General features: G+C 60.3%; 1 non-coding gene across 1 annotated transcript; it reads left to right on the top strand.

Annotated features, from left to right (window-relative positions):
* The first annotated feature begins 4,234 nt into the window (after positions 1 to 4,234).
* On the top strand, positions 4,235 to 4,308 carry TRNAT-UGU (transfer RNA threonine (anticodon UGU)). The gene has a single exon. It is a non-coding gene; the product is annotated as a tRNA-Thr (tRNA).
* The last annotated feature ends 10,309 nt before the right edge of the window (positions 4,309 to 14,617 follow it).

Genomic DNA, 14,617 nt, shown 5'->3' on the forward strand with positions numbered 1-14,617 from the left:
AGACAGCTAAAATGGGACACATTTTATAAGTGCTTAAATACAAATGCTAAAAGTCTAAGTAATAAGACGGGTGAATTTGAGTGCCTGGTATTGAGTGACAATATTGATAGAATAGGCATCACAGAAACCCCTGCACCCCCTCCTGCGCCCATGTGGGGACACTGACCTGTGTGCATGGAGCCGCTGGCATTGCTGCCCCCTACTCCTCCCTGGAACGCTGCTCCTCCAGGCACCCCTAGGGGTTGTGGGATGTGGGGGCAAGAAGCGAGATCATCCGAGCTCCCTGCATCCAGGTCACTTTCCTCAGCTGGGCTGCATAAGGGGACGGCAGAGAGCAGCAGCTTCTGATTCTCCCCTCACAGCACAGCCCAGGTGGGGAAAGTGACCAGGACGCATGGAGCACATAGTGCTGCTCCTCGCTCTCCCCCAACCCTCTATGGGGCCACAGAGGAACATTGGGGGTGGGTGAGCTGTATCTTTGTGTCACCACTTGCCCCTCCCCCCACAATGCTCCTCCACCGGGTACACGCAGGGAGAAATGTGGGACTCCCCCCAGGAAGCTGTGTCTGACACTACACCCGCAGCGTGCACCTTTGCACTGCCGCATGCTGCCCGAGTGCCCCGGCTGATTTGGGACCCCTGGAAAAGTCTCCCCCATGTCGGCCCTAGGGCTGGAGGACCTCCCACTCCCCGCTATGGCCCAGGGGCTACAGAGCTTCTCTGGTCTCAGGGCTGCAGTGTGTGGGGGGGAGGGAGTAAATGAGTGAGCAGGGTGGGGCCAGTGGGGAAGGAGTGGAAAAGAGGTGACTTGTGGATGGGGCCATGGGTGGAAAGGTTGAAACAGGGCAAGGCCACAGACAGAAGAGGGTTTGGGGCCATGGTTCTTGTGCTGGGGCCCCTGCACTTGTTCTCCCTTTCCCTGGGCTTTGGCATCATTAGCCCCTGCTTAGCGAGTAGGGTTCAGTGGTCCCTGTAATGTGGGGCATGACTCCTAGGGGGACACAGAGGAACATTCATGGGGGCGCCTTAGGGCCTGAGCCAGTCCCCATGGAGGGCAGGGAGGGAGCACCACTCAGCCCCACTCTGTCCCAGCTCTTCCCCAACCCCACCCTCAGCCTGAGACTCTGGCTCCCAGCCTGGCCTCGACCCCTTTACCCCTGTCTGCACCCCTCTCCCCAGCAAGCAACAGCCCCACTCCTCCCAGCCTCGGTTCTCAATCATGGCTTCCAAGGGGCCACAGCCATGGCTAAGAGGGCACAATGTGAAATGTCTGGGGACCACTGGTTCAGGGTGACGTCCTCAATCACTTCTCTGCAGTCCAATAAAAGCTATTCCTCACACACCTGCCCCTCCGTCAGGACAGACTAGGTATGTTCTGCTGCCCTTCACTCATACAGGAAGGAGAATAACATTTCATTGCACTCAATCCTAAAGTCATTTGTAACCCACCACCATCCCAAACTGGTCATTTTGGGGAAGCGGCCGCATCATACGCAGAGTAGGTGTGTCTGTGCAAACACGGTCTGTTCCTGAAGTCTTTCCCCAGCTCCTCACTAGATGTGAGTGGGGAGCTCATTCAGACCCTGCTTATGCTTAGTATTTAAAAACTCCTGTGTCCCTATCTCTGCCGGCCTTAGATTTCTCTTCCTGTCCCTTTCCTGACAGCTCAGATGAGGTGACCAAGTGGTTAAGGTGATGGATTGCTATTCCATTATGTTCTGCATGCATAGGTTCAAATCCCATTCTCATCGGAAGCATTTAGTCTTCACTCCTCCTTTATAGACAACCATCTCCCCCTTTGGTACAATGACAGATCAAACAATGTTTCTTCTTGCAAAAAAAAACCTTCTCAGAATCTAACTGCCCCCCCCCCCACCGCTTCAAATAAAAAGTCTAAAACTCAGATTTCTAAAAAAATTCTCTAGTCCTGTATTTCTTAGTTTTTATCTCAAAAGGGAACCTCCTCATAATCTCCCACAAACACCCTGGGACCTTTCCAAATAATTAAAATACCCCCATCCTGAGCAAGACCAAAACAGTGAACCAGAGCTAGTGTCTAGGCCAGGCTGTTCTGAAAGAAGCAACTCAAAAACATTTTTTCTCCACTTCCCTTGGCAAAGTCTGACTGAGAAAAGAAAATTCCCCAAACTGAAAATTTTTGCTGAGAAACCAATACTAGTCTGTTTGGAGACTTTGATTTGAATATATTATTATTATTCTCTTCTGATTTATTTCGGTTCAGTGTTTGTCCTCCAGATGTGTTTCCAGGTGTTGAGTTGTGGGGGAGAGAGGCCAACTCATGATGTCTCTTCCCCTCTTTCATAGTTTCTTCCAACTTGCTAGGAAGTACCTTTGCTAGGATGTGAGTCAAGCAGTGTCCATTGTCACTGTGCTATCTCGGAGAAGTCTGCATTGTACACAGTTCCTGGGATAGTCCTTGGGAGTGTGGATCCCTTTTAATGGGCCAGCAGCGAGTCTGGCTCCTCCATTGTCACACCTGAAAGGCTGGTGGTGGGCATTTCGCAACCTCATAATATATCTCAGTAACACACACAGAGCAAACTTCATAACTTCCCAACCAATGCTACACACACAGTCCAACACAATATTAATGTTCAACAGATCAAGACTTTTGAAATGATACCTCACCAGGCAGACTTTGTACAAACCGTATCATCATTATATGAGACTGGTGAATATGGGGCTTTCAGGTAGTGCTTTGAGCACAGCGTGCCACACCAGGGCTGACATTGCAATGGAGACTTACCTGTAGAGTCTATCTCTCCTGGGATAAAGATGGCAGCATGGCCGGCCTGGGTTATCTGACTTGGGCCCATGGAGCTAAAGCTGAGGGGCTAAAAACTGTGGTCCGGATATTTGTGTTCACACTGAAGCCTGGGTTCAGAAACCCTCACCCCTCCTGGGGTTTCAGAGGTTGGGCTCAAGTCCCATCTGTCTGCACTGTAATTTTATAGTCTTGCAGCCCAAGCCCCATAAGCCTGAGTCAGCTGGCCGGGCTTTGAGGCAGGTGCCCTGAGTGTGTTAATTGCAGCGTAGACATAACATTAGGCTACGTCTCCAGTGCAATGAAACACCCACGGCTGGCCCAGGTCACATTAATCAGGGTCATGCGGCTTGGTCTATAGTAAAGTTGCAGTGTTCGTGTCTCGGCGCAGGCGCAGTCCGCTGCTCTAGGAGCCCAGAAGGTCGGGAGGGAGTTTAGAAAGTGGAAATGGTAAAACTGCATTGAGGGGACTGGACCACTGACCTACCAGCTCTTAACACCCAAACTTTCAGTAACTCTATTAGCAGTGCCTGTGAGTGTAATTTAAACCATAAGAAAAGCCACCCTGGGCTAGACCAAAGGTCCATCTAGCTCTGAATCTTGTTTTCTGACAGTTGCCAACACCAGGTGCCCCAAAAGGCACTCAACCAAGCACCGCTACGAGTTGAACCAAGGATCTCCTGTTTACAAAACAGGTGTTGTAACTAGCTAAGCCATGGTGCCTGCTGTTACTTAAAGCATCGTGTCTGCCCACACCTGACTCTGCCAATCCCCATTGAGCCCTGATAAACTTTTCTCGTGTTTGGATTCTGTAAAGCAGAGGAGCAGGGGAAGGTTTACTCCCAAGGTGTGTGAGTGTTTATTTGGACAGGTCTACGCTACAAAATTAGGTTGGTGTAACTACATTACTTAGATGTATAAAAAATTTACACTCCCCCAAGCAATGCAGTTATAGCAAACCAATGCCGGTGTAGCTAGCAGCTGTCAGAACGTTCTGGAGCTATGAAAGGGGAGGGGCCCAGCCTCTGTAGCAGAATGCAGGGCAGGCGAGTTCACGGCGGGCATTGTGGGATACTGGAGGAGGCCAGTTATGGTGATATAATGAACAGCAGCATTTACACTGACAATTTGTCACTTTAAGTTTGCTGCAAAAAGCTCTAGGCCTCTTGTCAAGGTTAGGATTGAGGGGCACTGGGAATAGGAGGGCTGTGGGTTGGGACAGAGGAGAAGGGTGCCGACCGAGGGAGCGTTGTGTGTTTTTCACATACTTGATGTTAAAATAACTTTGTAGTGCAGACCTGGCCAAAGATTTACACACACACAGCTTGCAAGGAAAATGTCACCTGCTCCTCTGCTTTGCAGAATCCAAACACATGCAAAGCTTGTCAGGCCCTGGTGGGGATGGCAGGGAGTCAGGTGTGAGCAGACAGTGCCCCTTAGCCACAGGCAGGCACCATGGCTTAGCTGGCTAAAGCACCTGTTTTGTAAACAGGAGAGCCTGGGTTCAACTCCCAGGGGTGCTTTGCTGAGTAGCTCTTGGGGCACTTGGTATTGGCTACAGCCAGAGGACAAAACACAGAGCTAGATGCAGCTTTAGTCCAGTATGGCTGTTCTTATGATTTAAATTATGCTCACAGGCATTGATAATAGACTTACTGAAAGTTTGGAAGTTAAGAGCTGATAGGTCAGTGTTCCAGCCCCTCACAGATGACCCCCTCCCTCTGGGACAGGGGCAGGTCTGAGCTCTCACACCAAAAGGCTCATTGTGGCTGCCAGAATCTGTGGGCAGCTCGTTTAGTTTACACCAAGGGTTGAGTCCTGCTTTGTGCACCATGGGTGAGAATGAAAATCCTAAAATGCCCTTTGAAATAACAAATGCAGCTGGACGTGTCATTGTCCCTGCCCCAAAGCAGATAGAACAATGGAGAAATGCCATGAGTCCATACTTCATTGCGGTTTTACCATTTCCACTGGCTAAACTCTCTCCTAACCTTCTGGGCTCCTAGAGCAGGGTACAGAGCCTGAGCCGAGATACGGACACTGTAACTTCACAGCCCAAGCTGCATGACTCTGATTAATGTGACAGGTGCCAGCCGTGGCTGCTTCATTGCACTGTAGATGTAGCCTAATGTTATGTCTATACTGTGATTAAGACACCCAGGGCACCTGTCTCAAAGCCGGGTCAGCTGACTCAGGCTTATGGGGCTTGGGCTGCAAGACTCAAATTGCAGTGGAGACATATAGGCACTAGATTTGCCTTTTTCCAACCATCCGAGACCTCCCCCAATCACCACAAGTTTTCAAAGATAATGACCAACGGCTCTACAGTCACATCTGCCAACTCCATCCGGACCCTCAGATGCATTAGATCTGGAACTGAGGACTTGGTCATGTCCAGCTTTTCTAAACAGTCCTTAATCTGTTCTTTCACCACCGAGGGCTACTCACCTCCTCCCCGTACTGTGCTGCCAGTGTCTGTGAAGATCGAGGCAAAAAAAGTATTGAGCACTTCAGCTTTATCCACATCATCTGTCACTAGGTTGCCTGCCCCATTCAGTAAGGGGCCCACACTTTCTCTGACCTTCTTTTTGCTAACACACCTACACAGAAATTGACTTGGAAGCCAATCAAAATAAGTTACTTTTGAAATACAAATCATTCAAATCAACACTGGGTCAATTTTCTCCTCTGCTCTATTTCTCACACACATTCCCCCACCCCATCCTTTGGAGTCAGGTTTTACATCAGGACATTTTAGGGCAAGGGGGGTAAGTTACATCAAAGAAGCTTTTCAGGATTAGCCCCCAATTTCCTGTATTACTAACAAAAAGCTGGTACATTCCAGTGTGGGGTACTGGCAAGAGTGGGTACTCTGTGCCAGCCCGGCCTGGCTTCCCCAAGCTGGTGATTTAAGGGGCCCAGGGCTCCCTGCAGAGGCCAGAGCCCCGGGGAGCAAATCACTGCCATGGAAGGCTGCTCTCTCCTGCGCTATAAACACAGAACAGGGGGGGGCGGGAGCTTCCTTACAGTGGGGGGGCACCGTTGTCTGCACTGTGGCACTCCCATGACACCCCTTCCCCAAGGACCCACACTCACACCACCCCTCCCCCAGAGGCCACACCCACAGAAATCCTCTTCCCCCCAAGACTCCACCCTTCCCCCCACTCCATCATTTGTCCTAACAGCCAGTAAAGAGTGGTGGGGCCATGGCCCTCTAACCCCCCTGTTCCAGCACCCCTGACACAGAGCTAAGCAGGCAGCAGTGTGTGTGTGTCACAGAGACTGCTGTGCTGAGCTGAGCCAGTGAGGGAAGCAGGGGCTGATGTTGGGGCTGTGCCCCTCCCCCTGCCTCAGGACTGGTTGCTTGCAGCAGCTGTCTTAACTTAGAGACAGTGTGCCCACACACTCACTCACTCTTCCCCTCCTCCACACAAACACATTACAGTTGAAAAGCAGCTGGCAATCTAGTAGGATTCCCATGGAACAATGGGATAGAGAAACCTGCATCATGTGATGCTGTACCAGCCTGTGAGGCATTTCAAACCCTTCCCAAAGCACCTCCAGCCAGTTGCACAGCTACCCACAATGCACTGCTCTCTTTGGCCATCCAAGAGTCTAGCCTGGATGTGCTCTGGTAACACAAGGGGCATAGTGTGGACATGCAACAGCTGTTTAATTGAAACACTTTAAAGCCACATTACCCAATAGTGTAGACACAGTTTGAGAGTGGAACAAAACCCAGCTCTGTTGAAACTAAAGGACCACAACTTCCTCTGTAGTTGACAGGATTGTGAACCTGTGCAGGGAAACCCCAATGGGTTTCTAATCCATCATCATAACCACTTGGCCACAACTACTTGCTTGAGATGTGTTTCTCACTACACTCCAGTTCTGTTCTTCCTGAGTGATCAATTCCAGTTGTTTCCTCAGACCAGCTTCCGCAACACACACACTGCTGTGCCATTGTGTAAGTGTGTCCCTGGCTGATCTGTAAGAATTCCTGCTCATTTCCCTTCTGGCTGGAGCATGAGGAGAGTGTGTTTGTGGTCAATGACGTTCCTGTAGATTGTTGTCCATTTCCTGCCTTGATCATTCAGACAGTTCCTTTACCATCATATCCCCAGCACATCAGTGATTGCAATAGCAGGGGTCAGGTTTTCTCTGGGGCACTGAGCTTTGTCAGGGGGTTGGTGGCTCCTTTCTTTCCTCATCCTGGAGTAAACTCAGCTTTTTATTCCATCCTTGATGTTTCAAGGAACAACAACAGATGACCGAGGAAAGAGGTGGACAGGTTGAGCCCCTGGAGCTACGGTTGGGGTCCCAGTGGTTGGGCCCCTGGAGCTGGGGTTGGAGAACCCAGTGGCTGGGCCCCTATTACTGGGGTTGGGGCCCCCAGAGGTTGGGCCCCTGGAGCTAGGGTTGGGGCCCCCAGGGGTTGGGCCCCTACTGCTGGGGCTAGGCCCCCCAGGGGTTGGGCCCCTGGAGCTACGGTTCGGTCCCCCAGGGGCTGGGCCCCTATTGCTGGGGTTGGGGCTCCAAGGAGTTGGGCCCCTGGAGCTTGGGTTGAGGACCCCAGGGGTTGGGACCCTGGAGCTACGGTTGGGGCCCCCAGGGGTTGGGCCCCTGGAGCTGGGGTTGAGGGCCCCAGCGTTTGGGCCCCTGGAGCTGGGGTTGGGGCCCCAGGGGTTGGGCCCCTGCAGCTATGGTTGGGGCCCCCAGGGGTTGGGCCCCTGGAGCTGGGGTTGAGGCCCCCAGGGGTTGGGCCCCTATTGCTGGGGTTGGGGCCCCCAGGGGTTGGGCCCATGGAGCTACGGTTGGGTCCCCCAGGGGTTCGGTCCTCGGAGCTGGGGTTGGGGCTTCCAGGGGTTGGGCCCCAGGAGTTACGGTTGGGGCTCCCAGGGGTTGGGCCGCTGGAGCTACGGTTGGGGCCCCAGGTATTTGGTCCCTGGAGCTGAGGTTGGGGCTCCCAGAGGTTGGGCCCCTGGAGCTACAGTTGGTGCAGCCAGGGGTTGGGCCCCTGGAGCTACGTTGGAGCCCCAGGGGTTGGACCTCTCGAGCTACGCATGGGGCCCCAGGGGTTGGGCCCCTGGAGGTGGGGTTGAGGGCCCCAAGGTTTGGACCCCTGGAGCTTCGGTTGGGGCCCCCAAGGGTTGGGACCCTATTGCTCGGGTTGAAGCCACGAGGGGTTGGGCCCCTGGAGCTGGGGTTGGGGCCCCCAGGGGTGGGGCCCCTGGAGCTACGGTTGAGGCCCCCAGGGGTTGGGCTCCTGGAGTTTGGGTTGAGGACCCCAGGGGCTGGGCCCCTGGAGCTGGGGTTGGAGCCCCCAGGGGCTGGGCCCCTATTCCTGGGGTTGGGGCCCCCAGGGGTTGGGCCTCTATTGCTGGGGTTGGGGCCCACAGGGGTTGGGCCCCTGGAGCTACGGATGGGGCGCCCAGGGGTTGGGCCCCTGGAGCTACGATTGGGGCCCCTAGGGGTTGGGACCATGGAGCTGGGGTTGAGGGCCCCAGGGTTTGGGCCAATGGAGCTGGGGTTGGGGCCCCCAGGGGCTGGGCCCGTATTCCTGGGGTTGGGGCCCCCAGGGGTTGGGCCTCTATTGCTGGGGTTGGGGCCCACAGGGGTTGGGCCTCTGGAGCTACGGATGGGGCGCCCAGGGGTTGGGCCCCTGGAGCTGCGGTTGGGGCCCCCAGGGGTTTGGCCCCTGGAGCTTGGGTTCGGGCCTACAGGGGTTGGGCCTCTGGAGCTACGATTCGGGCCCCCAGGGGTTGGGCCCCTATTCCTGGGGTTGGGGCCCCCAGGGTTTGGGCCCCTGGAGCTATAGTTGGGGACCCCAGGGCTTGGGCCCCTGGAGCTGGGGTTGGGGCCCCCAGGGGTTGGGCCCCTGGAGCTACGCTTCGGGCCCCCAGAGGTTGGGCCCCTGGAACTGGGGTTGGGGCACCCAGGGGCTGGGTCCCTATTGCTGGGGTTGGGGCACCCAGGGGTTGGGCCCCTGGAGCTGGGGTTCGAACCCCTAGGGGTTGGACCCCTGGAGCTTCGGTTGGGGCCCCGAGGGGTTGGGCCCCTGGAGCTGGGATTGGGGCCCCCAGTAGTTGGGCCCCTATTGCTGGGGTTGGGGCCGTCAGGGTTTGGGCCTCTGGAGCTATGGTTGGGGCCCCCAGGGGTTGGACTCTGAAGCTTGGGTTGAGGCCCCAGGGGTTGGGCAATTGGAGCTGGGGTTCGGACCCCCAGGGTTTGGGCCCCTGGAACTACGGTTGGAGCCCCCAGGGGTTGGGCTCCTGGAGCTGGGGTTGGGTCCCTGAGGGGTTGGGTCCCTGGAGCTACGGTTGGGGCCCCCAGGGGTTAGGCCCCTGGAGCTGGGGTTGGAGAACTCAGTGGTTGGGCCCCTATTACTGGGGTTGGGGCCCCCAGAGGTTGGGCCCCTGGAGCTAGGGTTGGGGCCCCCAGGGGTTGGGCCCCTGGAGCTACGCTTCGGGCCCCCAGGAGTTGGGCCCCTGGAACTGGGGTTGGGGCACCCAGGGGCTGGGTCCCTATTGCTGGGGTTGGGGCCCCAGGGGTTGGGCCCCTGGAGCTGGGGTTCGGACCCCTAGGGGTTGGACTCCTGGAGCTTAGGTTGGGGCTCCGAGGGGTTGGGCCCCTGGAGCTGGGATTGGGGCCCCCAGTAGTTGGGCCCCTATTGCTGGGGTTGGGGCCGTCAGGGGTTGGGCCTCTGGAGCTATGGTTCGGGCCCCCAGGCGTTGGGGCCCTATTGCTCGGGTCGAGGCCCACAAGGGCTGGGCCCCTGGAGCTGGGGTTGGGGACCCCAGGGGTGGGGTCCCTGGAGCTACGGTTGGGACCCCCAGGGGTTGGGCTCCTGGAGTTTGGCTTGAGGACTCCAGGGGTTGGGCAACTGGAGCTACGGTTGGGGCCCCCAGGGGTTGGGCCCCTGCATCTGGGGTTGAGGGCCCCAGGTTTTGGGCTCCTGGAGCTGGGGTTGGGGTCCCAGGGGTTGGGCCCCTTAAGCAGGCGTTGGGGCCCCCAGGGGTTGGGACCCTGGAGCTACGGTTGAGGCCCCCAGGGGTAGGGCTCCTGGAGCTCGGGTTGGGGTCCCAGGGGTTGGGCCTCTATTTCTGTGGTTGGGGCCCCCAGGGGTTGGGACCCTGGAGCTACGGTTGGGGCCCCCAGGGGTTGGGCCCCTGGAGCTGGGGATGGGGCCCCCAGGGGTTGGGTTCCTGGAGCTGGGGTTGATAGCACCAGGGTTTGGGCCCCTGGAGCTTCGGTTGGGGTCCCCAGGGGTTGGGCCCATGGAGCTGGGGTTGGCGCCCCGAGGGGTTGGGCCCCTATTGCTGAGGTTTGGGCCCCCAAGGGTTGGGCTCCTATTGCTGGGGTTTGGGCTCGCAGGGGTTGGGCCCCTATTGCTAGGGTTGGGGCCCCCAGTGGCTTGGCCCCTGGAGCTAGGGCTGGGGCCCCCAATTGTTGAGCCCCTGGAGCTGAGGTTGGTGCCCCCAGGGGTTGGGCCCCTGGAGCTACGGTTGCGGCCCCCAAAGGTTGGGCTCCTGGAGGTGGGGTTGGGGCACCCAGGGGCTGGGTCCCGATTGCTGGGGTGGGGGCCCCCAGGAGTTGGGCCCCTGGAGCTGGGGTTCGGGCCCCCAGGGGTTGGGCCCCTGGAGCTATTGTTGGGGCCCGGAGGGGTTGGGTCCCTGGAGCTGGGGTTGAGGGCCCCACGGTTTGGGCCCCTGGAGCTTCGGTTGGGGCCCCAAGGGGTTGGGACCATGGGGCTGGGGTTTGGGCCCCCAGGGGTTGGACCCCTATTGCTGGGGTTCGAGCCCCCAGGGGTTGGGCTCCTGGAGCTATGGTTAGGGCCCCCAGGGGCTGGGCCCCTATTGCTGGGGTTGGGGCCCCCAGGGGTTGGGCCCCTGGAGCTCGGGTTGAGGACCCCAGGGGTTGGGCCCCTGCAGATACGATTGGGGCCTCCAAGGGTTGGGCCCCTGGAGCTAGGGTTGTGGTCCCCATGGTTTGGGCCCCTGGAACTACAGTTGGGGCCCCCAGGTGTTGGACCCCTGGAGCTGGGGTTGGGGCCCTCAGGGGCTGGGCCCCTGGAGCTACAGTGGGGCCCCCAGGTGTTGGGACCCTGGAGCTGGGGTTCGGGCCCTCAGGGGCTGGGCCCCTATTGCTGGGTTTGGGGCCCCCAGGGGTTGGGCCCCTGGAGCTGGGGTTGTGGTCCCCAGGGGTAGGGCCCCTGGAGCTACGGTTGGGGCCCCCATGGGTTGGGACCCCGGAGGTGGGGTTGGGGCCCCCAGGGGTTGGACCCCTGGAGCTAAGGTTGGGACCCCCAGGGGTTGGGCCCCTGGAGCTGGGGTTGGAACCCCCAGGGGATGGGCCCCTATTGCTGGTGTTGGGGCTCGCAGGGGTTGGGCACCTGGAGTTACGGTTGGGGCGCCCAGGGGTTGGGCCCCTGGAGCAGGGGTTGGGGCCCCTAGGGGTTGGGCCCCTGGAGCTACGGTTGGGGCCCCGAGGGGTTGGGCCCCTGTAGCTGGTGTTGGGGCACCCAGGGGCTGGGCCCCTATTGCTGGGGTTGGGGCCTCCAGGGGTTGGGCCCCTGGAGCTGGGGTTCGGGCCCCCAGGGGTTGGGCCCCTGGAGCTACAGTTGGGACCCCCAGGGGTTTGGCCCCTGGACCTCGGGTTGAGGCCCCCAGAGGTTGGGCCCCTGGACCTGGGGTTGGGGCCCCCAGGGGTTGGGCCCCCATTGCTGGGGTTGGGGCCCCCCAGAGTTGGGCCCCTTGAGCTACGGTTGGGGCCTCCAGTGGTTGGGCCCCTATTGCTGGGGTTTGGGCCCCAGGGGTTGGGCCCCTGGAGCTATGGTTGCGGACGCCAGGGTTTGGGCCCCTGGAGCTGGGGTCGGGGCCCCCATGGGTTGGGCCCCTGGAGCTATGGTTGTGGATCCCAGGGGTAGGGCCCCTGGAGCTGGGGTTGGGGCCTCAAAGGGTTGGGTCTCTGGAGCTGGGGTTGGGTCCCCCAGGGGTTGGGTCTCTATTGCTGGGGTTGGGGCCCCCAGGGGTTGAGCCTCTGGAGCTACCGTTGAGGCACCCAGGAGCTGGGCTCCTATTGCTGGGGTTGGGCCCCCCAGGGGTTGGGCCCCTGGAGCTGGGGTTGGGGCTCCCAGGGGTTTGGCCCCTGGAGCTACGGTTGGTGCCCCAGGGGTTTTGCCCCTGGAGCTCGGTTTGAGGACCCCAGGGGTTGGTTCCCTGGAGCTACGGTTGGGGCCCCCAGGGGTTGGTAACCTGGAGCTGGGGTTGAGGGCCCCAGGGCTGGGGCCCCTGGAGTTGGGGTTGGGAACCCCAGGGGTTGGGCCCCTGGAGCTACGGTTGGGGCCTCCAGGGGTTGGGCCCGTGGAGCTCGGGTTGGGACCCCCAGGTGCTGGGCCCCTATTCCTGGGATTGGGGCCCCCAGGAGTTGGGCCCCTATTGCTGGGGTTGGGAACCTCAGGATTTGGGACCCTGGCGATACGGTTGGGGCCCCAGGGGTTCGGCCCCTGGAGCTGGGGTTGGGGCCCCCAGGAGTTGGACCTCTGGAGCTAGGGTTGGGGCCCCTAGGGGTTGGGACCCTAGAGGTGGGGTTGGGGACTCAAGTTGTTGGGCCCCTATTGATGGGGTTTGGGCGCACAGGGGTTGGGCCCGTAGAGATGGGGTAGGGGCAACCAGGGTTAGGGCCCCTGGAGCTACGGTTGGGGCCCCCAGGTGTTGGGCCCCTGGAGCTGGAGTTGAGGGCCCCAAAGGTTGGGCCCCTAGAGCTGGGATTGGGACCACCAGGGGTTGGGCCCCTGGCGCTGAGGTTGGGGCCCCCAGGGGTTGGGCCCCTGGAGTTACGGTTGGGGACCCCAGGGGTTGGGACCCTGGAGCTGGGGTTGAGGACCCGAGGGGTTGGGCCCCTGGAGCTCTGTTTTGGGACCCATGGGTTGCGCCCCTGGAGCTACGGTTGGGGCCCCAGGGGTTCGGCCACTGGAGCTGAGGTTGGGGCCCCCAGGAGTTGCGCCTCTGGACCTACGGTTGGGACCCCCAGGCTTTGGGCCCCTGGAGCTGGGGTTGGTGCCCCCAGGGGTTGGGCTCCTGGAGCTACGGGTGGGGCCCCCAGGGGTTGGGCCCTTTAGCTGGGGTTGCGGCTCCCAGAGGTTCGGCCCCTGGAGCTGGGGTTGTGGGCCCCAGGGGTTGGGCCCCTGGAGCTGGGGTTGGGGCACCCAGGGGCTGGGCCCCTATTGCTGGGGTTCAGGTCCGCAAAGGTTTGGCACCTGGAGCTACGGTTTGAGCCCAAAGGGGTTGGGCCCCTGGAGCAGGGGTTGGGGCCACGAGGGTTTGGGCCCCTGTAGCTGGGGTTGGGGCACCCAGGTGCTGGACCCCTATTGCTGGGGTTTTGGCCCCCAGGGGTTGGGCCCCTGGAGCTGAGGTTCAGGCCCCCAGGGGTTGGGCCCCTGGAGCTGGGGTTCGGGCCCCCAGGGGTTGGGCCCTATTGCTGGGGTTGGGGCCCCCAGGGGTTGGGCCCCTGGAACTGGGGTTGGGGCAACCAGGGGTTGGGCCCCTTGAGCTACTGTTGGGGCCTCCGGGATTGGGCCCCTGGAGTTGGAGTTAAAGGTACTAGAAGTTGGGCCCCTAGAGCTGGATTTGGGGCCACCAGGGGTTTGGCCCCTGGAGCTGGGGTTGGGGCCCCCAGGGTCTGGGCTCCTATTGGTGGAGTTGGGACCACCAGGGGTTGGGACCCTGGAGCTGGGGTTGGGGTCCCATGGGTTGGGACCCTGGAGCTATGGTTGGGGGTCAGCGGTTCGGCCCCTGGAGCTGGGGTTGGGGCCCCAAGGAGTTGCGCTCCAGGAGCTACGGTTGGGATCCCCAGGGCTTGGGCCCTTGAAGTTACAGTTGGGGCCCCAGGGGTTGGGCCCCTGGAGCTGGGGTTGGGGCTCCTAGGGGTTGGGCCCCTGGAGTTACGGTTCGGGCCCCCAGGGGTTGGGCCCATGGAGGTTGGGTTGCGGCACCCAGGGGTTGGGCCCTTATTGCTGAGGTTGGGGCCCCCAGGGGTTGGGCCCCTGGAGCTGGGGTTGGGACCCCAGGGGCTGGGCCCCTGGAGCTACGGTTGGAACCCCCAGGGGTTGGGCCCCTGGAGTTACGGTTGGGGCCCCAGGGGTTGGGCCCCTGGAGCTGGGGTTGGGGTCCCCAGGGGTTGGACACCTGGAGCTACGGTTAGGGCCTCAAGGGGTTGGGCCTCTGGAGCTGGAGTTGGGGCCCCCAGGGGATGGGCCCCTAGAGCTGTGGTTGAGTGCCCCAGGGTTTGAGCCGCTGGAGCTGAGGTTGGGGCCCCCAGCTGTTGGGCCTCTCGAGCTACTTTTAGGGCTCCAGGGGTTGGGCCCCTGGAGTTGCGTTTGGGGCCCAGAGGGGTTGGGCCACTGGAGCTACGGTTGGATCTCCCAGAGGTTGGGCCCCTGGAGCTGGGTTTGGGGCCCCTAGGGCCTGGGCCCCTATTGCCGGGGTTGGAGCCCCAAGGGGTTGGGCCACCTGGAGCTGGGGTTGGGGCTCCCAGGGGTTGGGCCCCTGGAGCTACGGTGGCGGGCCCAGGGTTTAGGACCCTGGATCTACAGTTGGGGCCCCAGGGGTTGGGCCCCTGGATCTGCTGTTTAGGCCCCCAGGGGTTGGGACCCTGGAGCTACGGTTGGGGCCCCCAGGGGCTGGGACCCTATTGCTGAGGTTGTGGCACCAGGGGTTAAGCCCCTGGAGCTACGGTTCGGGACACCAGGGGGTGGGCCCCTGGAGCTAGGGTTGGGGCCCCTAGGGGTTGGGCCTCTGTAGCTACGGTTGGGGCCCCCAGGGGTTGGGCCCC

Source organism: Gopherus flavomarginatus, unplaced genomic scaffold (assembly GCF_025201925.1).
Source record: "Gopherus flavomarginatus isolate rGopFla2 unplaced genomic scaffold, rGopFla2.mat.asm mat_scaffold_355_arrow_ctg1, whole genome shotgun sequence".
In the NCBI taxonomy this organism is placed as follows: domain Eukaryota; kingdom Metazoa; phylum Chordata; order Testudines; family Testudinidae; genus Gopherus; species Gopherus flavomarginatus.